Below are 24,074 nucleotides of genomic sequence, written 5' to 3' on the forward strand. Positions count from 1 at the left end.
TGTGTATCTAATAGCTTCGGCCATGGTGTGGCAGCATCGTTCTAAATGTGAGTATATTTATCTAACTTGAAGCTAGAGGAATAGAAAGAAACTACATATATATTTTTATATTGACTTTTTTTTATATTTTGTTAAATGTTTTTGTTTATTTTTTTCACAGCTAGTTTATAATGACTTAATTTAGATCAACTTAAATCACATATTTATACTGTCTAGCATGTAAATACAGAATAAGAAGGTGATATCAGAATAAGCAAATTGTCACAAAACATATACTATGCAAAAATGCACATAACAAAATAATCAAAAACAATCCAAATGTATTTAGCAGTAACATTGATTTAACAACAAAAAGGTTGTATGGTTCCATGGCTTTTGCTAAACTATAGCGCTTTATGACCCCACAGTCAAGCACACAAACATAAAACAACTTCACACAGATCCCTCCACTCTTTCATTGTCCATCCATCCATCCACATTTTCAGTCAGCCATTAAACCCAGAACTAGTAAGTGACATTAGTCTGGCTTTCAGGCCTCTTGTCAGAGTGGTCTAAAGATGAAAGTTTCCTTGGAAGATAGTTCAGTGAGTGCTAATGAGATCTGTTTCCTGTGCCTTGCAGGCTTCAGATTAGTTTACTATCGATAGTGCTGTCCAAGAGCGACCATTAGTTTGGGGAATACCTCAGTGGAGACATCTCTGGCGGCATGACTGATAATCGTTGTGGAAAAGAAGAAGGAATAAAAACCCAGCACTAGACTTCATTTTGGCCCAGAAAATAGATTTCAACCTCTTTATGCTCACCACACACTGGAAGCCACATACAAAATACAATACATTGCCCAAAATAAGCAAAATTAACAAATACAAACATAAAAACATTTTTCCATTTTCCCTGTTGGTTCGATTGGTTCTTCCTGTAATTTATAAATTGTGTTATGTGTCTTATTGAATTTCCTCCCTTTCTCACACAGAGCTAAATGTTTAGTATGGATTTTCATTAGAGGCAATGGAGTGAAAGCTCTGTTAGCAAACTATCTTTGAGAGAGTACAGTGCCCTGGGCTGAAGCAAATCAACACCTCAATGCACAATGGCCAAAGGACAAAAGGAACCCTGTGTGATCTTCTATCACTTCTATCACAAAAAAGAGGTTGTATGTGTGTGTGCGTGCACGTGTGTGTGTGTGTGTGTGTGTGTGTGTGTGTGTGTGTGTGTGTGTGTGTGTGTGTGTGTGTGTGATGTACGTAACTAACCTCACCTCATCAGTGGATACATTGTTGTATTTTGCACCTTTCATTTATATCTTTTTTTACCATATCTTTTATTTATTTCTTCATTTTTTTAAATTATTTTGCATGTTTTTTGCATGCTAACAGAAACTCAAAATACACACATGTAGGAGGATAAGTCACCAGACACTGTAGCTTTAATCTAATTAAAAAGAATGTGAAATTATCACGTATAAAAAGTAAGAATAGGGATAGTGCAAGTCTGAATGTCCATATGTTTTCTAAATCTTAAGAAGTGACTGGATATTGCAGGCGCAAGGTCTATTTTTAATTACTGATTGCTAACTGATAAAATAATGGCATTGCAGTGGCCTAATTGCAAAATAATCAGTCTTTTTACATCTGGTCTGAAAAAGTGCATACAGATCCTCACTGTAATAATCACAGCTTCTGTGCTTTCTAAGAGTTGAATCTGATTAGTTTCCACAGCTGAAATGCCGCTTCCTCTTTTACAAATATCTCCCTCTGATTGACCTCCCTCCCACGCATATCTTGGTGGTGCTACCCAGCACGGCTGACCCAAAGAAAACCCCAACCACTAAGCGCCCATCCAGCCTCATGTTTATACTTCCATGATGAGTCCAACCTGCATAATCAGACTTCCAGTGACTGGCCTTGAACTGAAACTGTATACATCTTAACCATCCCAGTCATCCAAAGCAGCCAGTGGAGACTAAGACTGCATTAATTGCATAGACCAGCCCTGGTATTGCACCGAGTCCAATGCATTTAGCGTTTCTAATTGGGGAGGAATTGCTGTGTTTACATTGGCGCTAGTTGATAGAGCTGGACCCTTAGCCCTGCAGCCAACCAAGCTAACGCTCTCTGAAGGAGAAAAACCAAACTGCCTAGTCCCTGAAATCTCTCTGGACAGAGCTGGAAGGAAATTATTTGGAACAGAGCAGAGGGCTATTTTCTCAGATTTATCATGGGGGATGGTGAGAAGGTAAATCTTTCTTTCTTTTTTTCCTCTGGCAGATTTCATCTTAAAAAAATGTGCAGAGGCAAGAATGTGATTATTTGTAGTAACTAACGAAATGCCATCCTGCAATGGGAATAGCTGCCACAGTTGATTAATATCTGTTTTATGCATTTATAAATAATGACATGACTATTTTCCAAAGCCCAACTCTTTGAAAAAAAGCATGCCAAAAATAAAAGATGTTAAAGTTATAGATTTATGAATGAAAGACAATCTTGTTGTATCTCAGAGACTGCTGGATAAGCAGGAGATTTGCCAGCATTATTCAGTTTTCAGTGAAATATTTATTGTTAATGATTAATTGTAATACATTTTACATTTCAAAACTAATCATGCCTTGACAGCACGCATCCTTTTAATTTCCTGAATCCCATCAATTTTTTTTATTTGTCTGCTGCCCATACAGGAATAATATAATTTAAAGGCTGTTTTGACATCATTTCACACTTTTCTGGAACGACTCCAGTGGACAGTGACGCCCCACCGTGTGCATGAACTTTCAGATTTCAACTGCAAATCTACCTTTACCATAAAATTCTCCCTCAATAAAAATCCTGGCAAATGAAAAAATATTTTGTGAGTTTAGGTTGAGTAGGGAATGCTGCTGTACTCAGTCAACTCTAACAGCACGTATCCAGCCATATACAAGTTCATGTACCTAACATATAATGAGAAATCCAAAACCCTGGAAAAAGAACACCACATCCAACATGAAGACTGAAACCAACGGGTTACCACACACCAGTCGACCACAATTATTTTCTCATTCCTTTTTCTGTTTATGTTGAAACTCACATAGCTAAAATTATGTCAGTTGGAAACACTGGCCATAACTAATTTTTCTATCCTCTTGGTCTGAGCCATGCTAGTGTTATTAACCCTATTGAGTTTTTGCCATATATTGATACAGACTCTTGATAGCTTGTACGGTAAATTATCTCATGTAATTTGGCATCAAGTCCTAACCACACAATTGTCATTGTTTAAATGATCAAAGATCAAATTAGGTTTTGCTTATATTGCTCAACTTTGTGCAGAAATGATAAAGAAAAACATGCCTAATGTTGTCGTAATTCCTCCTGCAGATGATTGCGGGACATTTTTCCCTGTCGCAGCAGCCAGCTGTGTGATAGTTTTGATCGACTGGCTGCACTGAAGTGTACAGCTCAACAATTTATTTACCACAAATTTCATGAAGAACTGGGACCTTTGTGAGCCCAGCCAAGCTGACACACAGAGCCATGCAGCAGCACACAAGCGCAGTCCACCTGGATGCATTTTTACCATCACCCAGCCAGTTTATGATTATCTTTTCCACTGTGGCAAACCAGACTGAACACCCACCAACAGATAAATGGATACATGCACGCCCACATGCAAGCACACACGCATTCGCAGTCTCTAAAAGCAGACGTGCTTATGATACAGACACACACACGTTCCAGGGTTCCTCCTTGATGGCTGTGACCTGGTAAGGAAAGTCTCCATACATCAATAGAAGGTATATGAATGGAACAACTCCTTGTGTGCTGGCAGCAAAGACTCAGTCACAACTCGTTAGCCTGACAGGCTAGCAGAAAGGTTCTGACAGCATCCTGGCTGTGATCGGTGTGGCCTGGGGTGATGGGGACATACCTGTGGCTGCTTTGTGTACTCTGTGGGCACGTGGTGAAGACTGAGCACACGTAGCAGCTGAAGCCTGGCAGCAACAGTAGCTAAGGGTCTAGGTGTCCACGCCAGCCGCCGCCTCACCATACACGTCTTCAGCAATAACAAAGTTCACTCTCACTTTTTTCAGTATTTTCTACACCCAATTTCACCTTCTCATGCCCTCTCTCACTTTCTCCTGCCTTCACACACTCACACAGACACACACAGATTATAGCCATAAGGGGAAACAGTGAATCTAAGCACTGCTGTGGTACAGTGAGCTCAGTGCTAAGTTTGGACACTGAGCAAAAATCCATTTGGAGAGCAGTTATTATTTCAGTTGATTAACCAGATTTTGTGGTTTTAAATATATAGATTTGTTGGTCTTTAAAGAAGTAGTTTGACAGTTTGGTTACTTTCTTTCAAAGAGTTAGATGGTAGGAATTGTAGACTAGTCCCCTTGTGCAGTTAGTAGGCCAAATAAATATGGCTACACCTAGAAACCAGTTAGCTTAGATTATTAAGATGATGTAAAAGAAGCCAGGAAACATACACATTTAATGCTTAAATATATGGATAATCGTCATGATAAAGCATATATTTTGTTAATTCATGCTTAAGAGGATCTTGCAAGTGTGTTTTGTTTCTTTGTAAAGAGCTCATTCCTCTGTTTGTCTTACACTTACTTTGAACTTTTGCATTTTTAAGGTACTTATTATTTATGTATTTTTTTTTTTTAAATATTCATGAGTCTTATTTCAGACATTTCCTTCAACAATGTGCTGAAAACGAGATGAGCGAGCCCTCTGCAGAGATTTTATTCAGCCCCTTTCTAGATGTCTCTCTGAGGGGTCTTTGGAAGAACACGTGTTTTTAATAAGGGTCTTTGCGTCTGGCCTTGCATAAATGTTTTGCAGTGTTCCTTCTGTGAGCTGGGGCCTGTCTTTATAGTGGAGGCTAATCAGCTGTAAATTCTGTTTTAAAAAGGAAAAGAGGGGCACGGAAGGAGTTAATCTCCAAGGCCCATTCTGTCTCACCTAATTGTCTCTCTCGCTTTCCCTCTCTCTCTCTCATATGTAGACCTTTATAGGTGATACACACTCCTTAAAGAAAGAGTCAAGAGAAGATGATGACAAAAAAGAAATGTGTGTGGGAGGGGAGAGAAAGGTTCAAGGCTCTGACAAATGATCTAATAAACGAGTTGGAAGATTACAGGCTAGGTGCCCACAGGGAGAGGAAGTGGAGCAGTAAATATTTTTTAAAAGCTGTCAATAAATTTGCAGTGTTGAGTTGAGAGAAGTATCCACAGCGAGAGCCTAAGAGATGGGGCTCCTGTGCTGGGTAGGTGCTTCACTGTCAGGACCCTGGGTAAGGCTAAAAGTAATTTAAGTGCTGAAATGTTGTTTTAAAGGAGCGCTAATATAGAGATTTCTTACATTAGCACCAGAAAGAGCACCTTGTTTGATTAATATGCTACAACGAGCTGTCGAATTAAACTGTATTCTTTCACACTTTTTTAAAGGTTAATATGGATACAGCTGTATAATAGTAGTCAGTAAGCCTTTATAGCAGTACGTCGAGGATTTCTTTTACTCTGCACAAGACAAGGATCACAGTTTACTGATATTTTGTTTTGTGGTTCTTTTCATAAAGGCATAAACAGCTCATTCTGTCGGTGGTCTATAAAGTTCACAGGCACCAGCCTCACTTTCCCACACCTTTCAAACATGCATTTTACTTAGCAGCCTAATTAAAGTTGATTCAAGGGTTCACCTGCATGCCTATTGGCAAATGTTCCCCACAGGGCAGTGCTTCTGTCTGAGTGATGGTTTGATGAGGTAATGTCAGGAGCACACAGGTCTCACCTGCAGATGTCTTTTGGTAGAACTCCAGTACAGGTTGTCTGATTATGTGAATAAGTCACATCATTCAAAAATGATTAAAACTATCTGACAGAAACAGCAAAGGAAGCAGCTGTGATTAAAATGTTAGGTGGCTTCATTTCAAGTTGTACTAACAGACGTTTTGTTACACAAACATTAATTACACATTGACTCATACTGTTATAATTACCTGTATTTACCCTTGATAGGCCCTGTGTGCCTCTACTAGGGTACTGAAAGTTAGGTTGTCATTTTAGATCCAGCAAACTCCATCTTTATTCACCTCAACCGGGTGGAGTAGTTGGATTCCAAGGTGCAATAGTGGAACCTACGCCACCTCATAACTACCATAGGAAATTGAAATTTTTAGACCTCCCAGTCATCAGACATAACAACACTGATTTCATTCTTCTGTACTTCCTCTCCAACCAGCTTGGGTAAACATCAAAATTAGTGGTCAGACAGTAAAAATAAAAACTAGCTCACTTTTTTGCTGGTTATAGTGAGCAGTGTGAAATGTTCAATTAGGGCCAAGAAAGATTTAAAAAAATATCTTTTTGACAGAAACATGGTTTACGGTTGGTGATCTTACTGACATATGTGTGCTTTCTCTATAACACAATAACACAAATATTCATTCCTGTGTGGCCATACAAACCGTAAACACAACAAAGCCCTGAAGACATGGGAAAAGCATCAGGACACTGATACCTTCTATGACACCTTCCTCCTCACTCCTGGAACAAATCCTCTTGAGTTTCTGTTTGGTAAGCAGGGAGAACATCCTCCCATCGCTGCTGTTCTCCACTTCCCAGCTGGTTTCCCCTGCTTTGGATAATGTTTCACTGATCCTCGCATCACACCGCTGCTGCTAAGGTGTGGTGGACAGAGGTTCAAGACCTCTAAGCCAAATAAACACAATACAGAGGAGGCTTGGTGAGGTGTTAAGGTTGCAATAAGAGGGTGTAAATTACAAATAGTAAGTTATAATAATGATCATACTTTTTAAAATAACATGATTCATTTAATCCTAATAGTTAGTGTCAAATAGAAACACATAAACACACAAATATGTCATTTAAAAAGTGCACAGGAATGTGCTCATTTTTGTCATATACAGTAAAAGGAAAAACTTAAAAATAGGTACCTCTGATTTAAAACACCATCACACTCTCATATTTAATGAATTAGCTCTTTTCTACATTATTTGAGACATTCAATACAAAAGATGTAAAGTAGCAATTATTTGGCGCATATGGTCGTAATTATTTATATTTTCATAATATAACCCTGTAAAAAGTGCCACACTAGTACACTAAGTTTTGAACCTTCTCATATTCATTCCCAGTCTTTGCAGTGAATTTGAGATACTGACACTTAGTGACACGCAGAATTTGAAGGTGTTTTTTTCTCCACACAAATTTTGCAATAGGACCCGTTCAGAAGGAAGGCTTACATTGTTGTCCTTAGGATGGCACTGGCTAATAAATGTTACCCCTAATCACTTTCATTTCTGATTCCTTCACACACCTCTTTGTTGTACTTTGTCTAACCGTGCCAAGGTCCAACTGCCTCTGACTTTTATACAGCTATCCTTGAAGCAGAAGCAGCAACTACCAAACAGACATCACTTCCAATCATCGTCATGACCCCAAAGCCCTCTGAAAACAAGCAGCCTACTCCAGGTCTCCAGTTTCTCTTCAAAATCCCACTAGACTCACCAGTATTCTCTTGGATTCATTCTGGCCTGCAGTGTCTTTTTTTGCAGGCAATGCATGTCATCTTAACAATCACTAAAAATCAGAGGCAAAAGAAAAAATTCTTTAAGCCATTATCTTTCTTTTGATGGGCAATTGACTTCAGGAACGGGAGTTTTTAGGGAGGGAGGGAGCGGGGCTGTGGAGCTCGGTTGTGCTTGCCAGTAAGAGCTCCAGGGCCTCCTGTTCTGTTCTGCTGTGATGCCTGCGCGCTGAGTTTGGCTTGGCTTGAGTCTCTGCACTTGATGGTTTATTCATATTCAGTGGTGCAGGACGCTGTGCCATGAGGTTCCTCTCACACTCAATATGTCTGCAAAAAAGTGACAGCGAAGAATTCTGAATCCCACTTTTGCTGCATAGGTGTTTAAAATGTTTTGTTCTCATCTTAAGATTGAAGCAATCATCGCGCACTGATGCAGCCAATACCACACATCTTTACCGTCTCTCTCCACAAAAGCCGACGTTTTACAACAACATCTTGTCACATGTGTTCTAATCCTGTCTTTTCAAATTTGGCTTTTGTTTTTTCATGTGTTTATTTTATTCTCCTTTTTTAAATTGCTAGTCTTCTGTTGTGACATCTATTTCAGCATCAAAACCATGAATTCCTTCAGTTTTTTGTGCCTCAAACAGACTGGGAAAAGAAGCTTTAGCAAATATATCTCATGCACATCAAAGCATGAAACAGGCAACACTGGAGAAAAGTTTGGCATTCCTGGGGAAATTTATTTTCTGTATATATTACAACCTCCCACACAGCCATACTATTCCCACAAATTCGTACTATACTTGTACATGCAAACTTCATATAAATACACAAATAGGTAAACACCCTAACTTCAATAATGTCTAATCTCGCCCGGGTGATTGTCTCCATGGCTTGTACTCATCAATTAACAAGCCACTTGCTATTCAAAAACAAACAACATCAACTTCCCCTGAAAAGCCCAGTCAAAACAAGCAGCAAAGCCTGGCTTGTCCACACTGCCCCTCTTAATCAAAGCCAGATGTCTCCTCAAAAACTATTTCTCTCTTTTCCTCGCAGCACCCCTTTCTCCAATCTCTCATTCCCCTTCTCTTCCCTCCGCATTCCCTTTCCTGTCAGAGATTGTGTAGACCTCTTTTCCTCAGCAGTCGTGATTTGGCACTCTTAGGCTATCTGTCTTTTTCTCTCTCTGTCTCAAGTTTTCCTCCTACTTCCCTCCATTTCCCTTTTTCTGTCCTGAGAATCAGCATCTTGTCAAGCAAGCACAGACCTACAGTGAACCTCCACAGCATTCACAATCACTCAAGGTGAAAAATTAGACCCACATGGAAGATGTCGCCAAAGAATTGCCTCTTGCCGAATACCTTCCAGTAGATCTGCTGGGGCATTTAATGTCATGGCGATTTTGAAATACATGCCACAGCCTGCCTGTCTAAGTAAGAGTTCCAGATTTCTTTCTATTTACTTAAGCGTGAGCCATGTCCCTTAAGTTTCAGCTCTTTGAAGAGAGCAATCTCGTGGCTGTCAACACACCATTCTCAGTTAGTCGGGGCGGGAGCCAAGCCCAGAATGAACGCTAATTTACTTTTCCACCTCAGTGCTGAGAGAAAACACCCTTCCCCAAAGATGCTAAACAGAATCGGCAGTTCTGTTCTGCTAACTGCTCTTTAGGGGGAAACCTCCAGAGCATGTCTTCCTACTACCACTGCTTTCAGCTCTCTTGCAAACTCACCCTCTTTAATCTGAGAGGCAAATAGCCCCCAGTGTTGTTCTTAAAGCTCAGGCACAGCTCTGGACAGCTCAATGGGCCCTTGGAGAGATGCAACAAAAGCACAAGTCTCTGTGTTTGAAGTCTGCCATGTGATTGGCACTAATTTAGTGGCTCTTTAGCCTCTTTCTGCTTTTGCATCGCATTGTGTTGTACTGCCTCATATAATTAGCTGTGATTTCGTGTATTCTGGTAAGGAACTGTTGCTCAGAAACTGCTCTGTCAAATGTTGCCAAATGTTCTGGTCTTAGATAAACTCCTCCAAGTCATTCATTATGCAAATCACAGATGGAATCCAACAAAATCTGAAATTACCTCAGTTGGTCCTTTGCTTTAAGGATGACAACCAAACAGATGTTTGCCGAAACAACTTTTTACAAACAGCTTTTTAAAAATTATTATTAAGTAAAAATGTATGTTGCACATATATTTTGATTGACAGAGGCCATTCAATTTACAATCAAATGGCTTCCTCAACTTAAGTCTCTGTATTCTCCAGATTTCTTAATCCTTGCAAAACACAACATCCAAAACCGTTAAAAAAACAAGAACAAAACATTTTCTGTAAAGCTTTGTTTTTAAAGTTTAATTTTAATTATTATAATCCTCACGCCTGCATAAACATATTGGTAAACCACTACTTGATTTATTTTTAATATGGAAGAAGAAGAAAAAACAACTCCTTCACACCATCCTGTCCTGGGTCTTATCAGCACGGACTTCATGCCTGACTTGCTGGCTTCATTGCTTCAATGGGTTTGAGAGGATGGAGGAAGGGGCAGCAGATTCTTGAAGGGGACACTTGTGGGAAGGAAAAGGGTCTCATTGCGAGAGATCAGCTTGTGTAAACATTCAGGTTAATGAAGCTCAGTGGGTCTAATCCTCAGTCCTCTTTCTCACTCTCCCTCACCCTGGCCTCAAACTCCCATCACCCCTCCCCAGGACCCACACCCCTATTTTCGACTATAATCCCTTGCAGGAGCAGGCACTGTCAATCAAAAGAACCTAAGAAAAGAAAGACAAGGGGTGTCGTGTGCATGTGCTCGTGTGTGTATATACGCATTTACTTTGCATACAGTACATCTGAATGTGTTCATATGTCAGAGAGGATATCCGCTTGTATACACGAACCACAAACGCCATGTTTGTCAATGTACGGTTACGCCGGGTGCTTTAAGGTAGGGGTTGGATGGGGGATTTCCATAGTTCTTTAAACCATATGAATCGAAACAGTGGAAGCTCTGGGCTGAGACCTGGACTCGGGGGTAATCAGCAACACATGAACAATGCGTGTGTAAGAAGAAAAGGAGATGAAGGAGGAGGAAAAGAACGGAAAGTAAGGTTTCTAGTCTAAGTTCTCCAAACATTGTCACACGTTGTGGTCAGACTATCAGGCAAGCACAGGAGGAAATATTTTTTCTACCCTAAAACAACGTCACATTATCACAGCACATTGGGCTCGCTGAGAAATAAGTGTTACATGCCATGCTGCTCCTCGTTCATGGGAAAAATTCTTGGTTAAAGATTTTGATATACAACAAATGCTGGAAAGGATTTCTGTAGTTAAGACACATATTATTTATTAAATCACACAAAGTTTACTGTTTAACAGAAACTTCCCAGAGCAGGTCTTTGAAGCTTTGATCCAGTGCAAAATGGGTGTGCGTGAGGCTGTAGTAAACACAGTGCTTTGGATGTGAAGCATTTGAAAGCAGGTGGTTTGTTCTGAGTTTATTTTTAGCTGGTTCAAATTCAAAGTTGTCGCATTCCTTAGCACGTCTAAATAAGTTACTTACTAACTAATTACTGAAGTAGTCATGGTTTTAATTCCAAAGAATATGTTACTAACTTCATTTTAGGTTGCTCAGTGGGTAATAAGCACCTGTTCACACCAGAAAGCCTGAGGCTTGGTTAGTTTTGGTTACAGATTGTAGTTACACAAGTGCCCTTAAGAGTATATAGTACCTATATCCTCTTATCATCATATGTTGGATGCAACTCCCTTTACTTTATACCACTGATTTGTAGCCGGTATTTGTCTGACATGTTTTCCATTTAGTGGGTAGATCTCTACTGTCATTTCAATTCATGGAAACAAATGAATGAAAAAAAGGATTTATATTGCTGCTATTTTACACACTTGTACTCTCATCCTTTGAGGGTTTTTTCCCCTTTGTGAAACTGTAGAAACATATTTCAGTAAATTTATGACAGCCTGAATTTTCCCCTTTAAATGGCGAGTGACACAATTTGGAATTAATGCTTAAATAGCTAGCAAGTAACCATGTAGATCGTAGAGCGGGGTCATGTCAGCAGTCCATTATAATTTGCCCCTACCAAGGTCTTCAAGGTCAACTTAATGATTTAGTGTTGGAAAATTGACAAAAAAATATGCATAACTTAGAAACTGTGATACTTAAAAGTGTGGTTTCTATTGTCAACATATAGAAATTACCATATAAGGATTTAAAATATCACGTTACATTTTACCTTTGACCTATCTTTCTAGATCAATAGATTGATCAGAAGGTCAAAGGGATAATGCCTATATAGAGTTTTTTACTGCCATTTTTTAAATAGACAACATATAGGTGAATAGGAAATATATATATATATATATATATATATATATATATATATATATATATATATATATATATATATATATATATATATATATATATATATATATAGTCATTACTTTTTTATACACATTACAGTAACATGTCTTGATGCATGCCGTATCATCCAGGTAAGCAAATCCCAAAAAGTTGATTCTGTCCATCTGGATGTAACATTTTCAGTGGAAGAAACATTTCATGAATCATCCAAATGACTTCCTCAGTCTCAGCTGATTGCAGGTTTCCCCAACCTTAAAAACATTAATTATATTTAATAACATTAACCAGCTCTGGTTACTGTCTCCACAGCAGCTCACATCCCAAAGAAATAGTTTGAGCTAGCACAAGTCCACTGTTGTGACATTGGCTTCAGAGCTTGACCCATCTTATCATGTTACTCTACTTCTGACACTGTTGGGAGCTAACATTCATTCAGATTTTTTTTTAAAGAAAAAAAAAACTAAACAGACACAAAAAACATTATAGAGCTCTCATAGATAAGAGGCATGGAGGGCACGTGGGTTAATTTGAAAGACTATGGAGGGCATGACTAATCAAAGGAGTATTCGCTTACTGGTCATACTTAGTCTTTGGTCCTTACAATTTTTCTCACAGTGCTCATTTTTCTACCATCTTTACAGATTTCCCTTCCTCTACCAAAGGTTGGTTGCTGTTTTATGATAGCAAAGTTATTTGTGAGGATGAAGATTTATGCTTTAATATGCTTGTCCCATTTCTTTCTGCTCCCTGGGTTCCCATAAATCAGTACTTATATGGAGCCCAGCATTGCTTCTCATGGGACATGCAAGGGCTAAAAACAAGGGGGCATGAAAGATAAATCAAAGAATTACTGAATATTATCACCATCCTATTATTTCCTGAACATTTAGTTCATAGTTCAGTGTGAAGTGTCTGTATAATATCAGTTCTTTTGTCCTCTTCTCTTAAAAATTTTTTAATGAAGAAGCAATTGTAAACGATTTATTGTCTACCTCTGATTTACTGGCGAAGCTGTCGGTGAAGTTTTTGCAGTAAGATTTGGTGAAATAAAATGAGCCCCATTAATGCCACCCAGACCATTATGACTGAGCTGTCTGAGCACTTCTGTCAGAGGTCTGTTCACCGAGGCCAGATGGCAGAAAGAGCGAAGGAGGAGAAAGAGACAGATGACAGAAAAGAGTGAGGTAAGAGAAGGACAAGATGAAAAACTGGGTGGTTTGGGCTTTCCCTAGCATTCCACATTAAGCTCTGAACCCAAACCACACATACAGGCACAAATACAGTATATCCACACATAAACACTGGAGTATTCACTCTAGACTCTGAACCCAACCAGTGGCTCTGATCCAACATTAACATGGTACCGTCCATAGCCACGTGTGGCATGGAGCAAGACTGGATTGTTCTGCCAATTTCTCTGTGGCAAAGCTGGTGTATGGAACCAAACGATGAAGCCAACAACATCCCATTGTCACTGCAAACCCCTTCTTTCTTTTTCTGTGGTGGTAAGACTGGTCTCTTGTAGTGACAAGGGCAACCTGAGATACGTGGAGTGCCCCTCATTTGACTGTATTGTCTCATCTCGGGCCTTTTATTAAGAACTCAGCAGGCTTATTATTTTTATTATGAACTGCCTGTGTTTTTGTCCTCAGGATGCCAGGCTTCAGTGCACACAGCTGTTTCTCCTCAACTCCCATGTTTTCTTAACTTAAGAGGTGCTTTTGCAAAATGCCGTTCAGATATTTTTCTTCAGCATCCCCCCAGACTATGCCTATCTATTCACTAGTCTGGCTTCTCTTTTTTTCTCCCTTTCCCCTATCCAGGATTAAGCCAAGCTGAACTGCCATGTCTTGAGGCTGAAGTGACAGACTAGCCATATTATGTCGAGTACAACAAGCCAGATAATCATTAAAGCATGAAATAATAAATCCAAATTTGCCTGGTTTGTCTCAAGCAGGGCACCCCAGTGTGTTTGAACATTCAAGGTGACAATAAGAAAACAAAAATGATCTCAGGAATGTAAACCCTATGTAGACTTTGAAATTATAATAATAAAAAAGCACCACAGGAAAGAATTAGCGGTAATGAACAATATTCAAAATAGACATACTTCCTCTATATCCAGCTGATGAAATTCTACTGGGAAGATTTATGGGATATATTTTTATCTATCATTAATCACACCCCCACTTCTTTTAAGAGAGGGTCATAAAGTGAATGTGGAGACATCAGGCTTCTAGCTAACAACATGGAAGTCTGATCAATAGCACAGATCAGGTTTCCCAGCTACATCGCAGAGAGAAAGTAAAGCAGCAGCTGTTTAGAGTTTCAATTTGGATATTAGGTGCCAAGCTTAGAAAGAGCAGAGAGGCATTCCTTAGTGCAGTTCAACATATGGACAGTTCGTCTGTGTAAAAGATGGCTCAAAGGACAGCTTTCTATTTTTGGTGTTTAGACTTAAATTGGACACAGGGACAAGTTCAACTTGGGTTGCAAACAGACTCTTCATTGCAGTTCATGTTTGGGTCTTTTTGTTTTTTTTAATTTATGGAACTTCTTTTGAAATATGTTCTCCAATGTCTTGGCAATCAGAAGGTAAAAGATAATCAATCAAGATAATCTTGTTTATCCTTTTCTTTCCAAAAGTCCTTTTAATATTCTCTAAAACATGATTGGGGTTACACACACTGAAACAGAACTTGTTAATGTACCAAAAGCTGTCATTCTTTCTACATACACCATTTGTTTTGGTTTTGCTTAAAGAATTTAAATAATTGATTATGCATTTCACCTGGTGATCACATGCTGGTGTCACTACTATAATGAAATCGTATTTGTTTGTCGCAGATACAAAGGCTAAAGACTAAACCAAAATAGTTCTATTCGATTGCCAGCTGTCACAAAATCAATAAAAACAATGTATGATACAATGTTTGTCTGTAAAATCTAAAGACTATGATGAAGAAAAAGACAAGCAAAAAAAAAATTCTCACAAATTTAACACATACAGAGGACCTCAAGCTGCGCCCAGAAGCAGAAAACATGATTCACGCTTTGAGACATGCAGAAACTCCTGCAGCCGTCAGTTTTTATGGATCCCCAAAGTCCTATTATCACAACCCTCTAGCATGAAACAAGCACATATTCGCCAATGCTTTGTAAGTGGGCCCAGCAAGTCATTGTTAATGTCAGCTGATTCACTGCGCTTACATTGCTCTAAAAACTGTTCAGACTTGACATAATCTCTATGCAATTTCACCAGAATCTCAGTCTAGAATGATGTAGCGATTAGTATTCACTGTGACCAGCGGTATATCAACATAGTGAAAACAGAGGAGGAAACTCTGCTCTGGATAAGAGAAACAACAAAGGTTAACTTGAAGCAGCACGACTCAGTGACAGTTTTGATGCAAAGTGAGTTTGCTTATGTGTTTGAGATTTATTATAAAGTAAAGTTCAGCAGTCAGCTAACAAAAATGAAACGTATACCGCTTAATTTAGATTTCAAAAAACAACAAGTTACAAACCCTTTCCCAAAACTGTGAGTATTTGTCTTTTTATGGCAAGGATGTGTTGCTGTTAAACCTTACTACTGAGTCATGCTTTTCTTCTCCATCACCACAGTCTAATGGCAGTAAGACTAGACTTGGTAAAGCCAGAAAAGGGGGATGGTAGAATGGATGATCTGTCACCATGTTAAGAAAAACACTCAGCATCCATCAATTATACTCCCAGGACAGTTGACTTTCTTTCTGTCCTGGTGGTTTATCAATAAAGTGATTACCGTAATAGAGAGAAATCTGTCCTTTAAAAGCCTCATTAGTTGGGATATACCGTAATTAAACCAGCAGCGAATTCGTTAAGATGGTCAGATGTGTGAATTATTGATAAGTTAGTTGAGATTTTAGAGGATCTCTGGGGATGATTAATAATTGATACCTTCCATTTAGATTAGTACATGATCATGAAAACAGTCATTGTGTTAACATAAGAGAATTTGAACTGTTCATACATGTATCCATCATGCTGATTCCTTCATGTTCTTGGGCCTCAACTAGTCCAGCAGCAGCAATGAGAAGCAAAGTCCAGCAATCATGTGTGTAAATACTTGCCTGCCTTGGTGGCTGCTTGAAAATTTCCCTCAATTGTCTGCAGAGTTATTAAAATCAGGCCCTGTGTCCTTCTGTACCCAGTCTGAGTAATAACAGGGTAATGCAGTAAGTCAAACAGTCTTGTTCTAATTAGGTGTGGTTGTGTGCAGCGTTCCAGTGCCTGTCGACTGCTCACAGACACGACCATAAACACGTTGGCCTCAGGAGTCATTGGATTCACAGCATAGACTATAGGGCATAGATGGATCCAATAAAGCATTTTCTGTCAATGATCAATGAGAAAAAGAATAATAATCACATGGGAATGCTGTTAAAAAGTAAAAATAGCTGAAGGCAATGGAAAGGGGAGAGAAGCAGTAGGTTGCAGCAGTTTGACATCCACTGGGGAATGTTTGCTGATTTGTTTTGTGCGAGAATTTCCTAGAATAAAATTATTCAAACAATTTTACCAAAAAACAAAAAACCAAACAAAGCAAAATGAAAAAAAAAAAAACTATAGAAGAAAATTCCTCAATTTTCCTAACCTCATAGTGGATAGACATTCAAGAAAATACAAAGACTTTTTGCAACTGAAGCTAAATTATGGCTGGTGTCCTTGTACGCTGAATTATCTTACCAAGTAGTGCGGTTTTGTTTTTCATGTGGTTGCAAAATGATAAAATGACACAGTGGACTAGAGCTTTGAAGTGACATGATGACAAACTGCCGCTTTACCAGTGTTTGGTTCATAGCTATAAAACATTTGTTACATCCTCATATTTAAGTGTTTACAGAATGTATCGGGTTTTATAAAACAAAGACATCTCAGTTATGTCTATTGTCATCACAACCATGAGAGCAATTTATAAATTAATAGTCAAAAAGCAAATGTTTATTAGACCAAATGATTTAGGGGTTAAATTGTTTAATGTGAACCTGAAGATCACTCATCAAACAGACCATGAATAACATCTGCACAGACTTTGGACTGGAAAGGAGGTTGTTAATGTCATGTGGTCCACGTGAAGATACAAGATGGCAGATTAAATGCTGAGCAGTAGTTAAGACCAGCTGTAAAGTTAATTGTTAATAAATTGTCAAATTAATGGTTGAATTACATGTTCTATTCATATTTAATGTGTTTACGCAATTTAATTAAAAGAAGTTCACTGAATCACTAAATAATAAAAATAGATTGCAGGAGACAGGCATATACAAACAACACACACACATCCATGCTGCATATACATATACTATCATGATATTCAGAGTATACACAGATAAAAATATACAATTCATTTGAGTATAGCCATGAGCATATCTTTAAAAAGTTGCTTTTAAGTGATTAAAATATTTACAAAGCAAGTCTTCACTGTATCAGTTCAGCTGGTTTTGAAACATTGACCATATTAATTTTTGTTAGAATGTGTTTTATCCTGGAATTCCTCTCTTCTTTTACGTTTTCTGTATATGGATCTTTATAAAAGCTCTTTTTTTTAATCTTTCATAAACTAATCACACAGTTCTTTCCTATTATGCATGATGACTTATCTCTCTACAACCTGAAGTAACTGGATAGCAGTTGGTCCTTGTATGTTCTTTACTTATTTATTGGTCGCCGAGCAGGATTTTGTTTGCCTTACAGTGTGTTAACTTAGACTTCCTTGCTCTCTTTCCCTCGGCCTTCAGCTCGTTGTGGGCGGAGTTTTCACACACTTTGCAGTGACAAGACAATGTGCAACAAGGTGAGGTGAAAATCCACTGCCTGGAGCCACCAAGCAGAGACGAAAGGAAATGAAAACATCACTCCTTTTTTCACACCTTTACCTTTCCCCCAGCCGATCCCCACCTCTCTTCTCCTTCACTCCCTCTCCTTCTTTCTCTCTCATTCACCCCAGGCATTGAGTTGATAATCCAAAAAGGTCACCTGTGGCCTCCTTCTCTCACCCCTCCTTTCTATTTCTCTTCTACAAAGAGACGAGGGAAGAAAAAAAAAAAACGAGCCTGAGGGAGTTTCAATCCTGAAGTAAAACAAGTATCTCTTCTTCTCATTGCAATTTTCTCCCACATAATTTCTTCGTTCAGTGAGAACCCTTCATTTATTCATGAGGGTGAAAAGGTCAAACAGGTATAAAATGCAAGTCACTTCAGGGTTGAAGAGCCTGTTTCATCAAGATTTGGTAAGAAAACAATAATACATGTATGTAGAAATGCATGACACATAACATTGTAAATATGTGTTGGGTTTTTTGTTGATTTGATTGTTTTGCTTGAATGTTTGTTTTTAGGAACGCGGATTAGTGCAAAATGTTATTCAAAATGAAAAAAAAAGATTGATTTTGTCCTGTAAACCAAAAAGAAAACTAGTGCAGCTTTAAACACACCAATAAGCTCTTAAAATCTCTGTATCTATCCATTAGCTGTGTGTCTAGCTATCACTTTTCAAATTATTGATTTGCAGTGATCAATTATATGGCTTTGTGTACATTTTTGGTGGAAGGAATGAAAGGTCAAAGGCCGCGGGTAGGTCCCCCTTCCCACATTCATTTGTAATAAATCAATATTTACACTTTTCAAGCAGACGGGTAAACTGGTGGAGCAATTTGTACCATTTCCATGTTATATCAATAATCACTTTAAAGACAGTGTTACTCATGAGTATCCCACCGCTTTGGGACAAATGAAATCAAGAGGTTATAAAAGTAAACCTCAATTCTGTACAATATCTCTCGTTTTTATATAGTTTTCAAACAGATATACTGTTATACTTATTAAGTCAAAGGAAGGTGAAAGCAAATTAATTTCACAGAATTTTAGAGGTGGGCAAGAAAATGTATCAACCTCCACCTCAAGAATTCGCTATAGTTATATGGGTGTTTTTAAAACATAAGTGTGGTGGTTTATAGGTGCCTAAAACCTTTCTGCTTTCGCCGTGCATAACCCATGCATAGTAATGCTGTTCTATATCCACAGTCCTAATAATTTTCAACATGTTTACTTGGTATTCTCATGGTTTGTCATGGTTTTTAATCATGTTCTCTTTTTGTTTGCACCTCACTGTTGTGAATTTTTAATATATTTTATTTTTCTTTAGTTCTTTCTTGGAGGACGTAATATGTCTCAAAATTTATTGTCCATGTGGAGAAATGTCTTTATTCCAGCGTTCACTCCTTAACTCTTTATTTTGCACTTTGCCCCAACATCATTATTCTTTATCCCTCATAACCCACTTTGTTTTTGCTGACAGTGATAAAACATTTTGCTCACTGAAGCCGAAATCACGCAGACATGCGCACACAGGTCATGTAATGAAGACTTCCTTCCCTTAGCCTTCCAGCCATGGGAATTCAGCCCAACACTGACGCAATGACATCATTCAGTCCAATGCAGGTCATGTATAATCATTTATTGAATTAACATAACCAAACAAACAAAAATGTTTGTTTTAGTTCTGTGGACAATTGATCATGAACTTCAAAAAGACCACTTACTTTTAGGAGCAACAAAAATAAATGGAAGACATAATTCATACTTTTTAACGTCGGATGGTTATTTCTATTATAAGTAAATACCGATGCTCTGTTCATGTGTTGTTTGTCATGAGAGCTGTATTATTGGCTGACTGTTAAGCAGGGAAATCCCCTCTGCTGATTGCTTTGTTCTGTTGTGTTACCACAACAGCAGTGAACGGAAAGCAGTGGGTACTGTTTGAAACAGTGGCCAAAGCATTTTTAAAGCAAATACTATGCAATTGTATTTGGCAATATTTTATCTTCGCTTACGATTTAATAATGAGCAAGATGAGCTCAGATTACAAAGTCATCCTGTGTTATGCTCAGATGCCACAGGGTAAACGTATTTAGACGCAATTTTGAGAAGAATAGAAAAGGAAACTGAATATGTGTGAGATCAATCTTTCAGGATATTAACATGCAAGGACTTTGCAGGATGCACTGAAATTCCTGAATATTTACTCACATAACAATGTCAGTGAAGTTTGTTTGTTTTTTACCTTATCCTTCCTCTGGATAACTGGTGCCAGAGTACCACATGCTTCAGTCTAGCTCTGATATGTGTCTTGAAATGCCCAAAGAATTAAACAATTTATACAATGTTCCAATGGTCCCTGTAGGGACAGTGAGTGAAATGTCCCCACAACCATTCTTGATTCTTTATATTTGGCTATGTTATGTTCCTATCAGAATTAACAATAATTGCTTCAGTGCTGTCCATTCAAAACTTTATTTGGATTTGTTCTTAGATATAAGCTCATCTACAAGTTAAGTTCCTGACCTGCATCTATAAGTTACATTTGTCTCATCTCTGAGGCTAGATAGATGTGGAGGCTATCCCAGCTGCCACGGGGCTAACAGAGAGACATATAGCCATTCTCATTCACATTCACACTTGTGGGCAGTTTAGAAGCACCAATTAAGCTAACCCCACTAACTTCATGTCTTTGGATTGCAGTAGGAAGCTGAGGAAGCTAGAGAGACTCCAGGAAGAGATGGGGGGGGGGGACTTGTCTCTAACGCTGAAATGAAAGCCCCATGTCAGCAAACAGAACAGGAGCTTCAAACAAATCGGGATTTTGCTCAGTGAGTCCAACGTGGATGGTAAGCACATTTGTAATGTCTCCACAAAGGTCAAGTCAGAGTCATGGAGGTGAATGCTTTCCTTGTATCACTGTTGTTGATACCAAACATGGCTGTATAGTAACCTTTTGACTTCAGTGATGTCTGTATAGTTGAGACATGGTTCTTCCTTTTTCCTGCTTCAGAAAATGATTACCTGAAAGAAATCCATTCAGCTGCGAATCCCTATCACTCAGGAATGTGAGTTCTTTGTCATCACCAACTACTCAAAAAATCTGAAAAAGAAACTGTACATAACTGTTGATAAGACAATGGGTTGTGTTGTTGCGAAACTATTTCTTTCCTCAAGTCACCTGAACAGAAGAGAAATGCAATATTCTTAACACACCTAGTCCCTATCAAAGGAAGGAGAAAAGGAGAAGGAAAAAAATCGGTCCTGGATCTTAAAGACTGGTGTTTTTCAGAGTTGTGGGAACTTGTGACTCTATGTGAGAACATATCCGTTCTCAAATCTGTGCGTGTGCACAGGAAATGGAGAGGTTGAAAACTTTTTTTTTTTTTTTATGTTTGGGGTGCAGGTAGAGGTCTCAGAAGTGTAGTGTTGAGGAATTCCTTTAGGATATCATCCATCATAGGAGAGTTGGACACTGGCTGAGGTTTTTCTTTATTTGCATCCATAGGGGAATTATAAATCACCAGAAGTGAGAACAAGCGTCAATTGTGTGAGGTGTTATTTGAACACCAGCTGTGTTTTAGGGACATTTGTAGTTTGGGTTTCTTGAGTTTCTTGTTTTAAGGCAGTTGCACTCTTTTTATTTAGGTGTTTTCTGTTAGTAAAGGCTATTAAGACGGAAGTCATGCCTTGTCACGCCCTGTGTTGACTCACAGGCTATGTAATACGTAAAGCAAAAACGTAAGCCATTTTCACACAGATTGACACAGCAGCAGTTGTGTTCATACACATGGGAAAACATAGAGCAATCAAGAATTGAAAACCTGCCCTGAGGTTGTTGAATTTGACATATCCGCTGAAGACATTCCTTTAAGTTTAATGCTGTGTACTACAGTACTTGGGTTTGGTGAGAAAAGCTTTAGCAAACCAAACAGTTTTCCCACAGTTCAGTTGTTAAACTAAAAGTTGGCAGAGGATGAGTCTTAGTGTACCTGCTGTGTAAATCAACAGAAAATGTTAATGCTCTGAGGACTGAATAACAGTTAGTGTAGAAAGACTGATTCGTCTTTCCTGCTTCTGCAGCTGAAGATCAACTGCCAACAATGCAGAAATATAATAATTATAATCATCATCATCATAACCATAATAATAATTTAATTATTTTTAAAATGGCTCATTTTAAATCTATTAAAGAATTGATTATCATGCCAAAACTTGCACAATTCAAACTCAAAATAGGTATAAATTTAAAATAAACAATATTTTTGAGATTCCGTTAAAAAGAAAATTGTGATTTCTTCTCTGACTCTGAGTTTTAACCCTTTATTTCTCCCTTTGCCTTCATTCAGGAGATGAAACAAAGGATCTACATCTACAAAATCTACAAATTTACAACACAATATGATGAATTTTTTATTTAGTTTTTCCTTTTTGTAACACAAAGGTCATAAAAAGGTCACTATGTGGTATTTGTACAAGCTGAGACACAATGACACAAATACCTTGGAGTATACTATAATACAGTCAAACATTGCAATGTGTCAAGTACTGACACATGATTTGTAATCTCCCAGGCAGGAAGGTCGTATTTATTGCAGGGTTGTTTAAATGGAATGCATTGTTCCCATACATGCTATTTACGTTACAGTCAACTCCCTGCAACTTAATTAAAAATATAAAGTGTTCTCTCTTATGACACCTTAATACTTCTATATTTCTTTATCTAAATAAAAATACAGAGGAAACTTTTCTGAGCTATTAAAAAAGCTGAACTCTAAAGCTGTATTGCTCGCTCAGTGTTGTTACAAGTGCATTTCTAATGTTATTTCTCATGCTGTATAAACATTAGTCATTTAGTACAGTGTATCAGACGAGTGGGCAGCCCCTTTAGGCATGGGGTTTCATCCCGCTGTGGAACCAACTATGTCTGAGGCTTATAGCTCGAAACATCTGTTGTAATTTCTGTCAAATTGAACTTTTATTACCTGGTCATTAAAGCCCCAGCAATGGCAAAACCAGATGGGTTCTTGCTGACCTACAACTGCTTCTTTTTTATGGTGTTGGTGAAAATTGAACCAAAGGAAGCCGTGCGCTTTATAAAATTAAGGCAATCATTCCCACATTCCTGAGACATAGGGGGCATTGAAGAGGGCGAAGAGGGGCTCAGAACAACAAGGCTGTGAGTACGCGCGTGTGTGTGTGTATATGTGTGTGTACGTTGGCGGGAGCTCGAATGCATATATGGTAATGATATAAAGTAAATAATTAAATGTAATCCAGATCACTTTACATAAAAATGTAAAGTAGATCACTGACCTCAGGAGAAAACCACACTCCTCCAGTGCTTTTTCTATTTTTTAACCAATACATTTAGATGATTAAATATTAACATTTTATTTTTCTCTCCAGTCAAAACCCAACAACAACATTCCTTTGCCCTGCACATGCGTGTGTTCCCAAGGGCCTGTGGTTAGAGGCCAGGGTCAGTTAAATAATACGCACATCACATAGCTAGCCTGGGTGAAACTTGTCTCATTGGGAGGGAGGACTGCTCCATCACTGGTCCCAGTGGGGAGGAATGGAGGGATACTGGGTCTGTTCATTAGAGACAGAGAGAAGAGAAAAATGCTTCCAAAAAAGTAGCGAGGAGGTTTTCAGTATTTTTACTCAGTTTTTTCGACCTTGTTTTTGTGATTGATTGGTCTACATTTACTATATTTTTGATTAAATGTGTGATATTTTTCTCAAATAGATAAGTGGAAGAAAAAGGATGGATTCCAATCATTTAATGAATATTATAACTTAACTGAAGAAAGTTAGAAACTGAGCGTTTTGGTGAATATGACAGGGTTAAGAATCATGTGTATAATTTTACACTACTTCTGATTAAGAGAAATATGGACAATGTATCAAACAGCACTTCCTTCATTTCCTACTAAAAAACTAAAGCAAAAATCGAGGCAATATCTTTTCAAAGAATTCTCCCTGTAAGCTTTCTAGACATGGCCCATCAGAGCTGCGTGCGAAAACACAAATGACTGACTCAGTCGTTACCCTCCCCACCCCTACTGCAAAATCTGTGCTCACCAACTGAGCTCATGTGAGAAAAGAATGGCAATTGTCTGATAAATTCACAGGGAGAAGTGGACGTCATGTGTCCCACCTCCTGCATGCCCTACCCAGGTAGCACCCGTACCGAAACCAAACGCTGTGTTTCCTGCAGAGAAAGCACGTCTGAAGTGGACTATTTCCTGCTGTGTGCTACATGTGAGAAGGTACA

Source organism: Aulonocara stuartgranti (assembly GCF_965226115.1).
Source record: "Aulonocara stuartgranti genome assembly, chromosome: 5".
NCBI lineage: Eukaryota > Metazoa > Chordata > Actinopteri > Cichliformes > Cichlidae > Aulonocara > Aulonocara stuartgranti.